Source organism: Pseudophryne corroboree, chromosome 10 (assembly GCF_028390025.1).
Source record: "Pseudophryne corroboree isolate aPseCor3 chromosome 10, aPseCor3.hap2, whole genome shotgun sequence".
NCBI classification, from domain to species: Eukaryota; Metazoa; Chordata; class Amphibia; order Anura; family Myobatrachidae; genus Pseudophryne; species Pseudophryne corroboree.
The window spans coordinates 92,484,570-92,496,747 of NC_086453.1; positions in this window are offsets into that span (position 1 = coordinate 92,484,570).

Consider the following 12,178-nt stretch of genomic DNA (forward strand, 5'->3'; position numbering starts at 1 on the left):
TGGCCTTCCGTACCGTACTGCTATATATACTGGTGGTCACTGTCAGCAAACTGCAAAACTAAAATGCACCACAGGTATAGAATCTAGATGGATAGTATACTTGACGACACAGAGGTAGGTAGAGCAGTGGCCTTCCGTACCGTACTGCTATATATACTGGTGGTCACTGTCAGCAAACTGCAAAACTAAAATGCACCACAGGTATAGAATCTAGATGGATAGTATACTTGACGACACAGAGGTAGGTAGAGCAGTGGCCTTCCGTACCGTACTGCTATATATACTGGTGGTCACTGTCAGCAAACTGCAAAACTAAAATGCACCACAGGTATAGAATCTAGATGGATAGTATACTTGATGACACAGAGGTAGGTAGAGCAGTGGCCTTCCGTACCTTACTGCTATATATACTGGTGGTCACTGTCAGCAAAACTCTGCACTGTACTCCTCCTATATAATACTGCTGGTCCCCAGTCACCACAATAAAGCAGTGTGAGCACAGATATATGCAGCACACTGAGCACAGATATGGAGTGTTTTTCAGGCAGACAACGTATACTGGTGGCCACTGGTTAGCAAAACTCTGCACTGTACTCCTCCTATATAATATACTGGTAGTCCCCAGGCCCCACAATAAAGCAGTGTGAGCACAGATATATGCAGCACACTGAGCACAGATATGGAGTGTTTTTCAGGCAGACAACGTATACTGGTGGTCACTGTCAGCAAAACTCTGCACTGTACTCCTCCTATATAATACTGCTGGTCCCCAGTCACCACAATAAAGCAGTGTGAGCACAGATATATGCAGCACACTGAGCACAGATATGGAGTGTTTTTCAGGCAGACAACGTATACTGGTGGTCACTGGTCAGCAAAACTCTGCACTGTACTCCTCCTATATAATATACTGGTGGTCCCCAGTCCCCACAATAAAGCAGTGTGAGCACAGATATATGCAGCACACTGAGCACAGATATGGAGTGTTTTTCAGGCAGACAACGTATACTGGTGGTCACTGTCAGCAAAACTCTGCACTGTACTCCTCCTATATAATATACTGGTGGTCCCCAGTCCCCACAATTAAGCAGTGTGAGCACAGATATATGCAGCACACTGAGCACAGATATGGAGTGTTTTTCAGGCAGACAACGCATACTGGTGGTCACTGTCAGCAAAACTCTGCACTGTGCTCCTCCTATATAATACAGCTGCTCCCCAGTCCCCACAATTAAGCAATAAGCACAAATATTTGCATCAACATTAATAAACGGAGAGGACGCCAGCCACGTCCTCTCCCTAACATTTCCAATGCACGAGTGAAAATGGTGGCGACGCGCGGCTGCTTATATAGAATCCAAATCTCGCGAGAATTCGACAGCGGGATGATGACTTTCGGGCGTGCTCGGGTTAACCGAGCCATACGGGAGAATCCGAGTATGCCTCGGACCCGTGTAAAATGGGTGAAGTTCGGGGGGGGGTTCGGTTTCCGAGGAACCGAACCCGCTCATCACTATTGGAAACACTGGGGGTAATTCCATGTTGATTGCAGCAGGAAATTTTTTAGCAGTTGGGCAAAACCATGTGCACTGCAGGGGAGGCAGATATAACATGTGCAGAGAGAGTTAGATTTCGGTGGGTTATTTTGTTTCTGTTCAGGGTAAATACTGGCTGCTTTATTTTTACACTGCAAATTAGATTGCAGATTGAACACACCCCACCCAAATCTAACTCTGTCTGCAAATGTTATATCTGCCTCCCCTGCAGTGCACATGGTTTTGCCCAGTTGCTAAAAAATGTCCTGCTGCGATCAACTTGGAATTACCCCCACTGTTATTAGGAATCATTACTAATATTGGATTATGAAGCACAAATAGCTTTTATCTGATTACTGTAAAATAGACTATGAAAGCATCTGATTGGTTGTATGTGTGTACAAATTCTATGCTAGTCCTGCTGGACACCAATGCTGTTTTACTAAGGTGACCTTACAATATAGATTTGTACCCAATTACAAAAACAATATAAAAGCAAAACAAACTACATTTTTGTGCAGACTTAGTGTGTTCCAAACTCAACTTTGCCATTTAATTAAAATCTCCCGGCTGTGACGGAGACAAAAAAGTAAAAAATTGCTAAAAAAAAAACTTCCAAACAATCAATTTACTGCTCTACAGTACTTCCAAATCAATGTGACTTTGGCAAGTCAACGTACACAGTTTCAAAGGCAGAAAAAGAAAAATACAAGATGCCTGAATGCCATTTAATTCACCAAATCCCCCTTTGCCGGAAATATAATATACATGTTATAAGTGGATTATATCAAGCCCCAAGAGAAAAAAAAAATCTAGGATCTGGAATCACATCACACACCCTCAGCATTATCATCTGTTGTACTGGCAGCAATTCTTAGACTTGGGCTCCTTTTATACAGACGCTCCTAATGTAAACACTTTTCATTGATTCTTGAATGTTTGAGTTTTAAGTTGCATATTATAAAGAATTAAACAACCATTAAATAAACGCTAAGGCTTTCTCTCCATCTTTCTGACTCATCCTTTCTTGTCTGCCCTGTCTGATTTTTATCCTAGCTCCCGTCTTCTGTAAAACTGAGTTGAGCTGGCAGGCAGCCTGTGCGCTTTCCTTGTTGGGATTCAGCATGCCCCTCTCCTCCCATCTGCTCTGCCAAGAAACAGTCGCAGCTAATCTGTCTTTATCCTCAGTGAGCAGTGAGAAAACACGTACCCGGCACAGGCACCGCCCTTTCCTCTCGTATGTGGTATCTGCACTGATTCTCTGACACAGGAACAATGTCTACCATCCTCCATAGATACATACCTATAACTAAACCTAGTGCTGAGTACTGCACTGGTTAGCCACCAGCTGTACTGTGCTGTACCTACTATATGCAGAGATGAGGACATTATTTTAGGGGGAAATAACAACCTCCTGTCACATTTGGGCTCATAATTGTTCACATTTTGATGGTGGAGTATGGCCTTAAGCATTCCTGGCTCTACACCAGCCTTCCTACAACGCAAAATTAATTGACTTTCGATGTTCCAGCTCTTTTCATTCTGAAAAAAATGCGCATTTGCAATTACAGTTCGGAACGGCATAGCAAGAGTGTAACTCAAATGTTCTATTGATGGACCTTTGCGCCTCTGGGAAACGGGCTGTTTCCTCACAAAACTTGATGCACGTGAAATTTCAGTGTCACTCATCTCTGCTAATGTGAGTGTAATAAATTGTGCTTGCTAAACGAATGACCAATTTATCAAGGAGCATATGGAGCATTACTATGAGTGTTAGAAAACAATAAAGTGCTTTAAATGACTAATGCATGCAAAAAACTCAAAGAGTGGGAATACATACCCTAGTGGCTGGGGGTGGTATGATATGTCGGCAGCCATTATGTTGACATTAAAATGTCAGCATGGTCAAAAATATTGAAAATCATCATGTAGCCAGTGATGAAATGTTGACATGTCAGTAAGTTGATATATCTTATCCGGTGTCCCGGCGTTCACTTACCTATTCCTGACGGCTGCTGAGCGGCTTTTTGATCCAGGCGCTCATGTGGTTTCCAGGTCAGACCTCTGCTGCTCCAGCATTTCAGTGAGTATTTCTCCCCTATGCCTAACCCTAATCCTACCCTTAACCCTACCTCTTCTCCCTAACCGAAACGTCACCCTAGTGCCTAACCCTCCTTCCTGCAGCCTAAACTTAATGTCGATGTCCTGACAATGTGGACACATTGCTTTTCAACATTTTACAAATGTGGTATCGACATTATCAATGTAGATTTAGGGGGACATTTACTAAGCAGTGATAAAAGTGGAGAAGTGAGCCAGTGGAGAAGCTGCCCATGGTAACCAATCAGCTGCTCTATATACTTTTATAGTATGCAAATTCTAAATGTTACATCAATGCTGATTGGTTGCCATGGGCAACTTTTCCACTGGCTCACTTTTCCACTTTTATCACTGCTTAGTAAATGTCCCCCTTAATGAGTACTTCCCTGATGGCTGAACATAGGAGCAAGCAGTAACAAATTAATACCATAGGGCTACTTAGTATGTAGCCACCAAATATAAGTTGTATACTTTAGATTACCCTTTACCTTTATTGCACTACTACATAGAAAGATATGTTCCTAGGGACCCCTAGCAACAGCCCTGCTGGTTCTGTGGTATACTGACCACCAGTGCCGTAACTAGACATTTTAGGCATGTGTACAAGAAACAGCATTGGCGCCCCCCCCCCTCCCCTCCCAAATTTAAAATAGGTCCGGTGTGCGCCGTAGGCATGCACCAAAAATATAGGAGCATAACCACAGAACAATATCAATTCATATTACACTGCACAGTAGTCTCCATTATTCAAATTATGCCACACAGTAGCACTACTACACCAGGTAGAGCCCCTTTTTACACATTGCGGCAGGCAGAGTCCCTTTTTTACACATTACGGCAGGTAGTGCCCCTTTTACACATTATGGCAGGCAGAGTCCCCTTTTACATATTACGACAGGTAGAGTCCCCTTTTACATATTACGGCAGGTAGAGTCCCCTTTTACACATTATGGCAGGCAGAGTCTACTTTTTACACATTATGGCAGGCAGAGCTCCCTTTTACACAGTACGGCAGGAAGAGTCCCCCTTTTTACACAGTACTGCAGGAAGAGTCCCCCTTTTTACACAGTACGGCAGGAAGAGTCCCCTTTTTTACACAGTACGGCAGGACGAGTCCCATTTTTTACACAGTACGGCAGGACAAGTCCCATTTTTTATACATTACGACAGGTAGAGTCCTCCTTTTACACATTATGGCAGGCAGAGCTCCCTTTTACACAGTACGGCAGGACACTGACACACTGACACAGTACAGGGGTCCATACACAGTATTACACACACATACACTGACACTATACAGGGCTCCATACACACATATACTGGCTCTATACAGGGGTCCACACACACACACACACACACACACACACACACACACACACACACACACACACACACACACACACACACAATACAGTGGTCCATACACACACATACACTATACAGGGGTCAATAGACACACACACTATACAGGGATTTATATGCAATCTCAGAGGTGGGGTGAGGGGGGGACATCTGATGTAATTAGGCAGAATGGTTGTTACTGAACAGACTGTCAGCAATCAACACTGGAAAGAAAGATTCTCTTACCGGCATTAGAAGCAGGTCTGATCCGCAGCACCAATCCTAATGATCCTCCTCCCGCTGTTCCTCCATTGCTATGATCCTGGGCTGACAGGGATCTGCATCACTGCCACAGGCATGCTGCTTTGTTGCTGCGGGTGCTGGTGGGGGGGCAGTGATCATGTGTGCGGTGGATCGGTGATAACCGTCGATGGCTCTTAAACCATCTATGGCAAACCATTGATGGTTTGCACCACTCGATGCCCCCTGCTGAATGGTTCTGGCTGGGCCACTGGCCAATAAAAAAATGGGGGCATGGCTTAGCAGGTGTTGGGGGGGGCGGAGCTATGCTCTGTGTCCCATCACCTTGCAAAAAAAAACATTTGTTTAGGCTTTACCATCGATGGAGGGAAACCATCTGGATCTCTCCCATCGATGGCAAAAGCATTAGTCATCGACCATAAACCATCGATGATTTAGAATCATCGATGGTCGATGGCCATCCCTAGTAAGGCAGGGTATGTGAGAAGGTGAGAAGCAGAGAAGGAGGGGGCGCTGGCATCAGCCTCCGGAAAATTGGTTTGGATGCTGCCTGCAGTAAGACCATGTCTTGGCCAGTGTGAGCTGAGATAGTACTTGCCTCTCCAGCCTGCCCTGGTGCCCTAGGAACAGCAAGATGCCCTAGGCAATTGCCTATTGCCAAGGGTTGGCTCTGCTGCTGCGGCTCCAGAGTCCCCCTCTCTCCTCCTCCTCTGCCCCCGGAGCTGTGTCTCTGCTCCTCTCCTCTCTCCGGGGGCAGCACACAGCATGGGCGGCTTGTAATGAGTCAGTCTGACTAATTACAATGCCGCAGACTTTGGGCCCCTTGATGGTGGTGGCACAACGGGGATGCGGGGAGTTGCTCCCTCAGGGCGACTGCGCTGTGTTCCAGGCACCGCTGGCACACACGTACTGTAGTTACGGCCCTGCTGACCGCCATCACATGATTGCGGCTTGTGATTGGTTATTCCGCTTATACAGCTCCTGGGACAAGAGAGAAACATAAGCGATCCTGGAAAAACTACTGCATGGCGCAGCCACTAGGACTATGGCTATTATTTACAGTTAATACTTTCTAACACTGGGGCAGATGTATTAACCTGGAGAAGGCATAAGGAAGTGATAAACCAGTGATATGTGTAAGGTGATAAAGGCACCAGCCAATCAGAACCTAACTGTTAATTTACATACTGGAGCTGATTGGCTGGTGCCTTTATCACCTTGCACATATCACTGGTTTATCACTTCCTTATGCCTTCTCCAGGTTAATACATCTGCCCCTATGTTAGTTAAATACCCCCAAGACAGGCGGTGTTTACCCAAAGGTCCACTTTGCAGTTGTAGATTGGAATAAGGACATTTGGGATGGTTGTCTGTATCCCTGGCCTATTAAGGGGCTCGGATCCACAGGTTAAAACGCAGGATAACATGCATACTTAGTATTATGGTGGCCAATCCCGGAATCGGCGGGATCCCGGGATTTAGGCCCAAAAATGTCCGGGATTCAATCCCGGGATTGGAAGCTCCAATCCCAGGGATTGAGGGACCAGCGTTGAGCGTCCACAGGACGCTCAAACGCTGCCCGGCTTCCTGCTTCCGAGTCCCCAGCACAGCATGAGAGGTCACGCTGCGCCGTTAGCTGCTGGTGGGAGCCGCCAGCAGCGTTCACAGGATGTTCCCCTCCCGCCTGCCCCCGGTATATGGTGAGTTATATGTGTGGGGCGGGGTGGGGCGAGGGGGCGGCCACCTAGGTAAAAGCCAATCCCGGGAATCCCGGGATTGGCCATTTTTCAATCCCGATGCCCGGGATTGAAAAAATGGCCCAGGATTGGCTTCCCTACTTAGTATGGCATTGACAAGAGTTGGTGAGTTTGAGGTTAAGGGTCATATTTAATAAGGAGTGATATTCTCGTTACTAATCTTAAAAGGTGCTTCGAGTCCAACCATTCAGTTCCTGTCATTTTTCAAACACATGACAACTATGAGATGATTGGTTGTAGCACCATTTAAGATTAGTAACGAGAATATCACTTCTTATTAAATATGCCCCTAAATTTGAGATTAGATTTTCTCTTCCTGCGCACTGAACAGATTTAAGTATTGGCCTTGCTGTGTGTATCTAATCTATTAGAGAAGGTGTTTTGTGTATCCATACAGCTGTGGTGGAACTACACATCCCAGCTTTCCCTGCCTGGGCTGCCACAGCTTTGCTATTAGGGAGTGATAAAACTTTGACAGAGCATGCTGGGATGTGTAGTTCCACACCAGCTGGAGGGCAACATGTTGAGCACCCCTGAGATTCTATAGAATAAAAAGTAATCTCTGGAAAAGGACATTAATTATCTAACTGTTTTAGTCAGTGATCCAGCTTGAAAAACAATATGCTTTCTTGGGTAATAGCAGACAGAGCCGGATTAAGCCTTGGGCGGCTCGGGGCACTTAAGACAGGGGGGCCCAGGGGAAGGAGGGTGTACTGTATATTAGATTGTGCATACCTCTCAACAAGACCCATTCCAGGAGGGACACAGTGTTCTCTACCTGGACTTCCCTCTTAACATATGATTGGTGTCACCTGTGTTGAACTGTTTAATTGATAAGAAAGGTATTTCAACACAGGTGATGGTAATCATAAATTAAGAGGGAAGTCCAGGTAGAGAACATTTTGTCCCTCCTGGATTGGGTTATGTTTGGGAAGTATGGCTTGTGTATATTAAATTTAAACCAATGGTGTATATTAGATTTAAACCTGAGGACTGTCTATAGCTCTACCTAATTGAGAGACAACTATTTTATAAAGTTTTCTTGTAATGCAACAAAGACAACTTAAACAACCTTAAAATACACATAGAAAATTAAAATCTATCATTTATCTTGCAAAATTCAATAGCAGTAGCCTCTGTACTACTTACACACTGGGACAAGACTCAGGAGGACTCTCCTTATATGTCTCTCTCTCTCTAGACCCATATGCACTCATTAAATAGCAGGTTACACATGACTCAGACACCCAGATTGGGAGGAGGAGAAGCTGGGATACCTGGGTCATTTGCAGCTCTCTTTACCCTCCACTCTCCTGCTGCACAAGAGGAAGAGCTAATGATGTCAGTGTGCTGCAGCTGTGAGGACCACTAACAGAGGGGGGCCTGGGGTACAGTATCCCCTGCGTCCCCACGTTAGTCTGGATATGATGGCAGCCACTAGGCATAGGCACTAGGCATCTCCCCCTCCCCCTCAGAAGCAGTGCCTTCTCCCTACCTCAGAGCTATAACCAGTGGTGCAAGTGGGCGGGTACGGGTGGGTACGGCGTACCCGTAAGAATTTAGCCGTGGGTACGCCGTACCCACACCGACGGGCCGCCGCTCCTCGCACCGCCGCTGATGTGAGGGAAGGAGAGTGCAGCCTGTGCCTCTCCTTCCCCTCAGTCTCCGGCGGGTGTCATAGTTTAATTCAACGCCGATCCGTGAGCCAATCAGAGCTCGCGGTGCGAGCTCTGATTGGCTCACGGATCGGCGCTGAATTAAACTGTGAGACACCCGCCGGAGACTGAGGGGAAGGAGAGGCACAGGCTGCGCTCTCCTTCCCTCACACAGGACGGCAGCGGCCAGCGGCAGCGGTGAGCAGGGAAGGGGGGGGGGCACTGGGGGATATCTGGCACTGGGGGGGGCATTTCTATCTGGCACTGGGGGATATCTGGCACTGGGGGGGCATTTCTATCTGGCACTGGGGGGCATATCTACCTGGCACTGGGGGATATCTGGCACTGGGGGGCATATATACCTGGCACTGGGGGATATCTGGCTCAGGGGGGCATGTATACCTGGCACTGGGGGATATCTGGCACAGGGGGGCATGTATACCTGGCACTGGGGGATATCTGGCACTGGGGGGGCATGTATACCTGGCACTGGGGGATATCTGGCACTGGGGGCATATCTGGCACTGTAGGGGCATTTCTGTATCTGGCACGGGGGGCAATGTATATCTGACACAGTGGGAGCATTTGTGTATCTGGCACTGTGGGGCAATGTGTTTCTGGCACTGTGGGGCAATGTATATCTGGCACTGTTGGGCAACGTGTATCTGACACTGCGAGGCAATGTATATCTGGCACTCTGGGGGCATTTCTGTATCTGGCACTGTGGGGCAATGTGTATCTGGCACTGTTAGTCAATGTGTATCTGGCACTGTGGGGCAATGTATATCTGGCACTGTGGGGCAACGTGTATCTGGCACTATTGGGGTCATACGTGTATCTGCCCCTCCCCCATATGTGTATCACGCCCCCATTTTCAGTGACCACGCCCCATGTGGCATTTGGCCACACCCATTTTTTTGCACGCGCGCCTTCGGCGCACGCACACAGTACCCGTAAGACATTTTTTCTACTTGCACCACTGGCTATAACCCCACTACTTCTTACCATAGCAGGCAGGGGGTGGAGGGTGGCGTCTTCTGCTCCTCACACTGATAGTATGGCGTTTGGCTGGAAGATCACATACCTAGCGCCATACGCTCAGCATAATACTGATAAGAAGGAGCAGCAAATAACATTCTGAATTATGTTTTTAAAAGCCAACTTAATAGGAAAACATCTGTTAAAGGAAATTCATCACTTGCACAGAAGCTTTCTAATGTATATGAATTAAAACACTAATTATAACAAACCTTTTACTCTTACAGTGTAAACAGGGAGAGTATGTTGTCACATTTGATTTATTATAGTACCCTGTACTGTAGGACTCATGTTAAGTTTAATGCATTTTACTTAAAAAAAGAAATCCAAGCGTTAACTGGGGCCAAATAAATGCAGTTCTGTGTGTATGCTGAGCTGGACTCATCTCCATATGCAGCCAGCTCTGCAACAGGAGCGCATGTGCCAGGTTTACGCCAGGAGTAACAGTACTATAGGGCTTAGTCCAATGTGGTTAGTATGCACAGCTGCAGGGAAGCGGATGTGCAATCAGGGCCGGCTCTAACATTAAGCGGCTGCCTAGGGGCACCAGTCACTGGAGGGCACCACTGAATTCAACTACAAAAAAACCCGAAGGATGTGTCTGTATGCGGGTTAGTAATGAACCTATGGATGGTGGGTTGGAACACAATAATGTATGTATGTGCGTGTATATTTATGTATACGCACATACAATTAAAGGGACAGCCGGCATCCTGAATGTTAGTATGATAGGGATGGTTAGAGTTAAGCTGCGGGGAGGGAGGGTTAGGGTAAGGTTAATTAATTTAATTCAAAATGTCTGTATTATGGTGGTTGGGAAGCTGCTGTCAGTATTCTGACAGGTGGCATCCCATGCCCAGCCCTAATTAAATACTCATACCAGACCCCATATACAGTATTATACAGTATATAAAGAATAGACAGCACTCAAGGACTTTTAAAGTGAAAGTATACTGTGAACAAAGTAACAACATTTTTTGACTTGTTTACAATATATTTGATCACTTTAAAATGTCCTTGGGTGTTGTCCCTTTTCTCTGTGTATGTATAATGATGCAATTCACCCCAGCTTACCTAGTGGCCACCTGAATAGCCCCCCCGGGAGGTGTGTGGGGGGTAGGTTGATGGTTAGGGGGCGCCAGGCTGAAGATTTGCCTATGGTGCAGAGAGTTCTTGCACCGGCCCTGTGTGCAATACAATACAACAGATGTTCTACTGCTGCAGGAGTTGTCCTGTTAAATAACCGGAGAAGCCACCCACGGGGACCCATAATGATTTTTCTTCTACCCCCAACCTCAAAACATTCTGGTGCCCCTGCTAGGAAGAAAGTGGAATGTAGGAGATCCACCCAATCCATGGGACTAGCCAAAAAATTGTGAGCTTCCAGCACCTTCTGGGAGAGTAGGTAAATATGACTCTAATTCTTGAATTTATTGTAGGCATTATCATAACACTGCCCAGCTGTATGGTGGAAGTCCAGACGAATGTGTAGACAACTCATACACAACAATAACGTAGATTAGAACACATGGTTAATCCCCTGTCCATACTTTTATATATTGCATTGTCCCTCAAATAATCACCATGAGTTTGTATGCGCCACAAAGGGATGTGGTCAAGATGCCGCCGGCCGGAATCCCGGCGGTCGAAATACCGACGCCGGAATCCCGACCGCCACAATCCCGACATATTCTCCCTCCGTGGGTGTCCACGACACCCATAGAGGGAGAATATAATAGTGTGCCGAGCGTAGCGAGGCACCGTGCCCGCAGCGTGGCGAGCGAAGCGAGCCCGCAAGGGGCTGCGTTCCGCTCACCACCCCTGTCGGGATTGTGTGGTCGGGATTCCGGCATCGGGATTTCGACCGCCGGGATTCCGACCGGCGGCATTTAGTACTGATCCCGCCACAAAACTATGTTGCAGACTCTGCAGTCATAAAATCCACTATACATTGATTGCCAGTAAGCTGCTAATATCTTGGCAGGGTTTCATGTAAGCTATCTACACTATAAAGCACTGTCTGTCGAATGACACTTAGTGGAAATTGCATAATACACATGATGGCCTCCTGTAATGTATTCTAGGCAGACTATAACTTGTCACTGGCCTGCAGTTGTTCTGCGGCTTCCCAACCATAAAGTAGCGGCTTCTGTGGTCCCTCATGAAAGTTTAAAGAGGATTAATGATCATCAATCCTTACACAATGACCAGTGTCCATAAAGGAAACTTTAAATAATATAGCTACACAGTACATGCTGTCAGTGTCGGACTGGGGCATGAAGGGGACACCGGGGAAATGCAGTTATAGGGGTCCATGCTTAAGGGTGTGGCCAGCCACCACAGAGGTTTGGCTAATCATTACAGAGTGAATGTTTTGTACCCCTTGGTAAATATATAATAAATCATATTCTTGTGAAGTATAATGTAACATATGTATAATGCATAATTGAAGTGCACTAGGATAGAGTCTGGAACCTGATCCCTAGAGGAG